This window comes from Palaemon carinicauda, chromosome 32, assembly GCF_036898095.1.
Source record: "Palaemon carinicauda isolate YSFRI2023 chromosome 32, ASM3689809v2, whole genome shotgun sequence".
NCBI lineage: Eukaryota > Metazoa > Arthropoda > Malacostraca > Decapoda > Palaemonidae > Palaemon > Palaemon carinicauda.
Window position 1 is genome coordinate 77,737,477 of NC_090756.1, and position 8,741 is coordinate 77,746,217.

At 37.9% G+C, this 8,741-nt stretch overlaps 1 pseudogene; it reads left to right on the plus strand.

Moving 5' to 3' along the window:
* LOC137625789 (uncharacterized) overlaps positions 1-8,490 on the plus strand; it is a 13,237-nt pseudogene extending 4,747 nt beyond the window's left edge.
* Positions 8,491-8,741: the final 251 nt, after the last annotated feature.

An 8,741-nucleotide genomic window follows, 5' to 3' on the forward strand; every position in this document is an offset into this window, starting at 1 on the left:
GGCCTTTTTGCTTTACCAACCCCAGCCTTCTGAACGTGTCGATTTTCCCCTACAGCAAAGCGAGGCGTGGGCGCGACACGTGGTGTGTCGAAAGAGAGGCGTCGACACCAACGAGGTCGACCTTAGGGGCTTCAGGGCCAACGATGGCATAAGGCTTCAGGAGCTGACCCGGGCAGCAGTTCTGTGCTATCGTTGGAGAGCAGTATGGAGCCATGTTTTGAAGGAACTGAGATCATACAAAGGTAAGAGTCGAGGGATAGAGTACATGCTTGGATGCCTGTATCTCTGTCTACCTGTATCTCTGTTTACCTCTATCTCTGTCTACCTGTATCTCTGTTTACCTCTATCTCTGTCTACCTGTATCTCTGTTTACATCTATCTCTGTCTACCTGTATCTCTGTTTACTCTATCTCTGTCTACCTGTATCTCTGTTTACATCTATCTCTGTCTACCTGTATCTCTGTTTACCTCTATCTCTGTCTACCTGTATCTCCTGTTTACATCTATCTCTGTCTACCTGTATCTCTGTTTACATCTATCTCTGTCTACCTGTATCTCTGTTTACCTCTATCTCTGTCTACCTGTATCTCTGTTCTATCTATCTGATCTCTGTCATCCTGTATCTCTGTTTACTGTCTTTGTATCTCTGTTTACCTGTATCTCTGTCTACCTTTATCTCTGTCTACCTTTATCTCTGTCTACCTTTATCTCTGTCTACCTGTATCTAAAATCCAACCATTGTTCTCTGGTTTTGGGTAGTGCCATAGCCTCTGTACCATGGTCTTCCACTATCTTGGGTTGGAGTTCTCTTGCTTGAGGGTACACTCGGACACGCTATTCTATATTATTTCTCTTCCTCTTGTTTTATTAAGTATTTATAATATATATATATATATATATATATATATATATATATATATACAGTATTTATATATATATATATATATATATATATATATATATATATATATGAAATATTTATTTCAATGTTGTTACTGTTCTTTAAATATTTGATTTCAATAGCTAATTGTTTTTTTTTTGTAGTTTCCTTTCCTCACTGGGCTATTTTCCTTGTTGGAACCCTCTGGCTTATAGCATTCTGCTTTTCCAACTCGGTTTGTAGCTTAGCAAGTAATAATAATAATAATAATAATAATAAGTAAATTTTATAAAGGAAAAATTAGTTTCATTAATTCTCATTTGTTTTTGAAAAAGAATTTAGTATCTATCTGTGTGTGTGTGTGTATGTGTGTGTGTGTGTACCGTCATGCACCTGGATTGCATGTGTGAAATTCCGGGAGCAATTACCGTGTTCAGTAGCTCGCTTGATCGGTGCACGTGCTCTTCCCCAAAAAAAAAAAAAACCACTGAAATAGGAAAAAAAATGTAAATGTGAAATTATGAAGAATTAATGATAATGAATTATGATGAGAGAGAATTTTCGTATATAAGTTTTTGAAAACTTTCTAAATTGAATAAAATAGGAAAGAATAGCTGCTAAAATTCTTTCCTAGAATCTCGCACCGAGCCGTATATATTATCTCTCTCTCTCTCTCTCTCTCTCTCTCTCTCTCTCTCTCTCTCTCTCTCTCTCTCTCTCTCTCTCTCTCCTTTTGTAGACCCAGAAAGACAAAGTAGGAAGGTTTCCAAATTTTCCTATAATGACACACGTAGTTTGGAAATCTCTCTCTCTCTCTCTCTCTCTCTCTCTCTCTCTCTCTCTCTCTCTCTCTCACACCTAATTACTTGAGAGTGGTTTTACCATAATAATGCCAGGCGTTATTAACTCAAAGTAGCGTAGAGCATGTTTTAACATTTTATTATTATTTATTATTACCTGCTAAGCTACAACCCTAATTGGAAAAGCAGGATGCGATAAGCCCACCAAAAGGGAAAATAGCCCAGTGGGGAAAGGAAACAAGGAAAAATAAAATATTTTAGGAATAGAAACAACATCAAAGTAACTATTTCCTATAAAAAAACTATAAAAACTTCAACAGAACAAGAGGAAGAGAAATAAGATAGAATAGTGTGACCGAGTGCACCTTCAAGAAAGAAAACTCTACCTCAAGCCAGTGGAAAACCATGGTACAGAGGCTATGGCACTACCCATGAATAGAGAACAATGGTTTGATTTTGGAGTTTCCTTCTCCTAGAAGAGCTGCTTACCATCGCTAAAGAGTCTCTTCTACCCTTATCCTTAAGAGGAAAGTAGCCACTGAACAATTACAGTGCAGTAGTTAACCCCTTTTGGGTGAAGAAGAATTATTTGGTAATCTAAGTGTTGCCAGGTGCATGAGGACAGAAAAGAATCTGTAAAGAATATGCCAGACAATTCGGTGTTTGTGTAGGCAAAGGGAAAGTGAACCGTAACCAGGGAGAAGGATCCAACGTAGTACTGTCTGGCCAGTCAAAGGACCACATAACTCTTTAGCGGCAGTATCTCAACTATTTTGAGCTGAATTCAGACTTGAAGTCACTTTCGTTTCTTTGCTAAAAGTTTCGCTTTTTTTATTTTACCTCCAAAATATCTTTTCCATCACTCATACTAAAGGTTGTTAGTCCTTAATGGGATCCATCACTATTCCATGACTTGAAAGTTTTACCTTCAACTTGAATATCCTTCTTCACATACCATCTCTTTATTCCATCTTCGTCTCCATCACTGACAGAGATGAATAAACTTAAATCTAAATCTGTTTTATTTTAGTTTTAATTGATTATGGTGAAACTCGTCCCGTTGAGATACTACCGCTAGAGAGTTATGGGGTCTTTTGACTGGCCGCACAGTACTACATTGGATCCTTCTCTCTGGTTACGGTTCATTTTCCCTTTATCTGCACATACACCGAATAGTCTGGCCTATTCCTTACAGATTCTCCCCTGTCCTCATACACCCGACAACACTGAGATTCCCAAACAATTCATCTTCACTCAAGAGGTTAACTACTGCACTGTAATTGTTCAGTGGCTACTTTCCTCTTGGTAAGGATAGAAGAGACACTTTAGCTATGGTAAGCAGCTCTTCTAGGAGAAGGACACTCCAAAATCCAACCATTGTTCTCTAGTCTTGGATAGTGCCATAGCCTCTGTACAATGGTCTTCCACTGTCTTGGGTTAGAGTTCTCTTGCTTGAGGGTACACTCGGGCACAATATTCTATCTTCTTTCTCTTCCTCTTGTTTTGTTAAAGTTTTCATAGTTTATATAGGAGATATTTATTTTAATGTTACTCTTCTTAAGATATTTTATTTTTTCTTGTTCCCTTTCCTCACTGGGCTATTTTCCCTGTTGGAGCATCTGTTCTTATAGCATTGTGCTTTTCCAACTCGGGTTGTAGCTTAGCAATTAATAATAATAATAATAATAATAATAATAATAATAATAATAATAATAATAATAATAATATAGTAACCAGCATAATATTTGTTGTAGCATCAAAACTCCATTAGATTAATCCTCTTCATTACAGCAATGCAGAAACAGCGATGCCAGAGATGTGTCGGCAGTGATAACATATCCACCCTAACCTACATAACAAACAATAAGTGCTCCGTCCAAGAAAACCCCAGCGACCTGTCCTACGCCTCGCTGTCACGGCAGAATACTCCTTCTCCGCGGTTCAACCAAGAGACCAGGGTTCCATACCAGTACCATTCGGCGACAAGGACCTACGAAGTCTACGAACGATCCCCGCCTGGTTCCCTCTCACCCAACTACCGAGAGCCGAACATTTACCCGGAAGTCTACGCTCAGCGGGTGGAGATCGAACACGCGCCCCACGAACCTCCGCAATTGATCTGTCTTGAGACTAATCACCGGAAAGTTGCATATCGCAGTGACCTCCACCACTCGCATCCTACACCTCGGCCGTTAAAACCCCTTCCGGCCCTCATCTCCATAGACGAACTGGAATCTGGCACCTTCATCGATCACGACGAGGGTCATAATATTCATTATTCTCACTCGGAGAAGGGTCCGGAGATAGAGGAAGATCTGTATGAGAAGAAGCCCTCCTACACTCCCCCTCCCATCACGATATACACCCAAAGTCACACTGTTTACTCACCTTATTCCAACGCCTCTGAAGGCAATGGCGGCCACTCCCTTCATACGAACTTGGATGTCAGTGACCGATATCACACTCATGTCATCCAACACTCGCACGACTCGCATGACCAGTACCCGGGAGAAGTGTATGTGCAATCGCAGCACTGCCCTGAGTATCGTAACTTCAGTCGTCCCTCCATTATTCCTTCCAAGAATTCCTCGGAATCCGATGATGACGAAAACGAGCCGGGAAGACTTGTAATTGATATCCCAGAAGATACCCCGGAAGATCATGAAATGGGTAAGTTAGATTCTCTCTCTTTCCCCTGGGGGCTGTTGTGTTGCTCTCCTCTCCAGCACCTTCCTGCTAGGGGAGACATCTTAATGATATATAGCTTACATATATATAAACAAAGCAGGAATTACCACCACATTTCTTCTTTTATAGCTGTTTATTATGGACGAGTCCCACGGTAGAATGTTTTCACATTAAACACTTAAAAGTGATGCAGATAAACCTTATTAGCAACTTGCCGAGCCTTTTCACTGAGCAGACCCACATGATCTATCCCATCCCATCAATTAATACTACCTTGGTATCCTCCTGGGTTCATCTATTATCCTTACAGGTCCAAACCATCTCACAACGCTGATCCATCTCTTCACCTAAGCTGAAATTTAAAATGCCTTTCATCTTCTGTTTCTATTAATGCTCTTATCCGAAAAATACTTTGCAGAGTTCCTGCTACCTTGTGTGTCTGACTTATTATGTGACTAGTCGCTTCTCCTATCTTGCCGTACACTTTCACATATTCTTACCATCGCTATAATTTCATGATTCTCCAGTCCATATTGACGTTCATTTCAACATCTTTATCACTCATAATTTACATTTATACTAGTATTGTGATCAGAATTTGCTTCTTGCATATCTCCAAAATTCTTTCATTAAACTCTTCAGCTCCTCTTCACTATCACCAACCAATTCCATACTCCCCCCATAGCCTCATGATTTTGCTTCAAGATTTAACCTACATTCCTTGGGCTCAATTTGACTTTTGACATCACTTCATCCTTAAAAATGGTGTTAGATAACACGCTTGTCTAAGGGTAATTTTTATTATAAAAAATGCCTTTCTATATATCTAAGGGCTTCATTATAGCAACCATTCCTATTCAAAACTCCATTTGTCACTTTTACTAGTCACTTCTCTTCTCGACCCTTGTGATATCAAACAATTACATTAATGTCTGTTTGGTGGAACATTTGTGTTTTACTCATATGCGTCTACTGAATAGTCATTTAGTTCTTTTAAAGAAGATGGAAGCTTATTTGACTTATATTTTTCCTTTCCTGCAATACTATTTCTTAAAGATCCAGCTGTGAACAAGTTGTGGAATGATCTTCCTAATCAGGTAGTTGAATCAAGAAATTTCAGAAGTCTGAACTTGCAGTGAATGTTTTCATGTTGAACAGGCTGACACAAGTCTCCCTTTATAATTTATATATGAAATATATGTTTTAATGTTGCTACTGTTCTTAAACAATGGAACTTTAATTGTTAATTACTTCTCTTGTAGTTTATTTATTTCCTTATTTCCTTTCCTCACTGGGCTATTTATCCCTGTTGGAGCCCTTGTGGTTATGGCAGCGTGCGTTTCCAATTAGTGTTGTAGCTTAGCTACTACTACTACTACTACTACTACTACTACTACTACTACTACTACTACTACTACTACTACTACTACTAATAATAATAATAATAATAATAATAATAATAATAATAATACTCATTTCAGAAGCGGAAGACTCCAAGTCCCCCCAGGAGGGCAACAGAACCGTCCCCCACCTCAAGAAGATCCCAACCAAGAGAAAAAGAGGTGAGTTTCTCTCTCTCTCTCTCTCTCTCTCTCTCTCTCTCTCTCATGGATGCATTTATCTCCACTAAAAAAGAACCTCTCTCTCTCTCTCTCTCTCTCTCTCTCTCTCTCTCTTTTCCTCCACCTTGGGCTAGAAAAAGGAGGCTCCTCTCTTGCCATTGGGCCCCTCTCCATCCTTGAACCTAACACACGTCCCTTATCCTACAGATCGCGGCCCAAAGTCCTGGGAGTTCCTGATGCGCCTCCTGGCTTGCCCCAGGACCAATCCTTCGATCATCCGTTGGGAGAACGAAGTCGAAGGAAGCTTCAGGCTGGTCCAGCCGCAGGAGATAGCCAACATGTGGGGACTCAGGTCGAACAAGGAAGACCTCTCCTACAATAATTTCGCCAGAGCTCTTAGGTAAGAAGGACTCTCTCTCTCTCTCTCTCTCTCTCTCTCCTCTCTCTCTCTCTCTCTCTCTCTTAGATTATTTTCATTATGTCTTTATAATGTAACTCCTTAAATAGTTTAGTTATTAGCCAGCATGACCTTCCACTGTCTTGGATTAGAGTTTTCTTGCTTGAGGGTAGCCTACACTCGAGCATGCTGTTCTATCCTATTTCTCTTCCTCTTTTTTTATCTCTTTATAGTTTTTATTTGAAAGATTCATTTTAATGTTGTTACTGTTTTTAAAATATTTTATTTTAATTACTAATTCTCTTGTAGTTTCCTTATTTCCCTTCCTCACTGGGCTATTTTCCTTGTTGGAACCCTCGGGCATATAGCATCCTGCTTTTCCAACTAAGGTTATAGCTTAGCAAGTAATAATAATAATAATAATAATAATAATAATAATAATAATAATAATAATAATAATAATAATAAAATATGTCTAAACACGTCCACACTGCAATTCCTATTAGGTATTCTTAACTCAACAACCAATTCTACTACACATTTCACACACGTCCCTCCTTCTTCCCAGGCCTGACCTACAAGGTGGTTAAGTAGAGGTGAATTCGGTAGGTAGGCAAACTTTCACTTCTAGGAAAGGGAATGAAATTATTAACGGATTGGAGAGTTCGTGTGATCTCTTCAGATTACGTGGTGAAAGGGTTTGTGTAATGCAGTGATCAGCAAGGCAGTGCTAAGTTAGGGCCAGCCATACTAGGTAGGTTTGCTGCTAATGATCAGGCTAGAGTATCCCACCATCACCAGTCCTTTTCCACACTGGGTTATATTCCTTGTTGGGGCCCCTGGGCTTATAGCATCCTGCTTTTCCATCTAGGGTTGTAGCTTAGCAGGTAATAATAATAATAATAATAATAATAATAATAATAATAATAATAATAATAGTGACTAAGGACATGTCTGAGGCCTTTGTCTTCCAAAGCACTAAAAATTAGTGCATTTGTAGTGTGTGTGTATATATATATCTATATATATATATATATATATATATATACACGTTTTTTAGTTTTTGACGTTGTTACTGTTTTTAGAATGATTTATTGTTAATTTTTTCTCAGAATTTATTTATTTCCTTATTTCCTTTCCTCACTAGGCTATTTTTCCCTGTTGGAGCCCTTGGGCTTATAGCATCTTGCTTTTCCAACTAGGGTTGTAGCTTTGCTAATAATAATAATAATAATAATAATAATAATAATAATAATAATAATAATGTGATCAATGAGTCATGTTTAATACTTGGCTTTCATTTGATATATTCACAAAAATAATGACATTTATTCATCTTGTTACATAGTTCAATATCAGCAAAATGAAGATTTATTTAATTTAAAGAAAACAAGAGGTCTACAGTATGTGCAGTTTTGTATTCATTAATAATTTCATTTTAGATTCTATGAAAGAACTTTAAATCTACATTGTCTTGACTATGTTTTGTTTTCGATTTTTATAATTAATATCAAAGTCTTTTTAGACTAAAGGTAGAAATCACAGAGATGGAAATATTACAATATGTTTTATGTTAAATGATTAACAAGAACAGTCTTTTCTTCTCTCTCTCTCCCACAGGTATCACTACAAGACGAAACTCCTTTTCAAAATTTCCGAGCGACAGCTGGTCTACGGGTGCGGACCAGTCGCCTTGTCCTTCTACCGAGAGTTGCTGAAGGAGCAAAACACCTCGCTAGATGGCAGCAGCAGTATTGGGTGACGAAGAAGTTAAAATGAACTAAAAATTCAATGAACTTTCTTCAGATTGAAGAGCTTTTGCACTTACTACTAAAGCTTCTAGTAGTAATGTGCAATGAGGAACTTAGAATAGTTTGGGTGTTAGAAAAAAACACCGAAGAAGATGAGTCTCTCGTATATCGATAGAAGAAGAAGAAAACAATGACTCACAGATTGTGATGTTAGAGACTATAAACTATTCTTCATCACGTTAAAGACAAAATGAAAAAGACGTTATGAATAACAATAAATAATAAAAATAATTCTTTTCAAAGCTTTCACATTTGTCTACTCAAAACTGCCTGTTATATACGATTTTTCACACTTTAAACTCTCTCTCTCTCTCTCTCTCTCTCTCTCTCTCTCTCTCTCTCTCTCTCTCTCTCTCTCCTCTCTCCCTCTCTCTCTCTCTCTCTCTCTCAGCTAATTTATTACGTCCATATTAACCCGAGAAATTTTCTTTTTCTTCAGAAAATTTCAATCTAGTCAAACGATTATCTATAATATTTAAGGAGCCATAATATATTTCTGCTATTAACAAAATACTTTGAGTTGGTATCTGGAGAAGCCTGCGTTGGCCGGTAAATAATATATGTATATAAATGCATAACAAATATATGAAAATAAATCTTTGA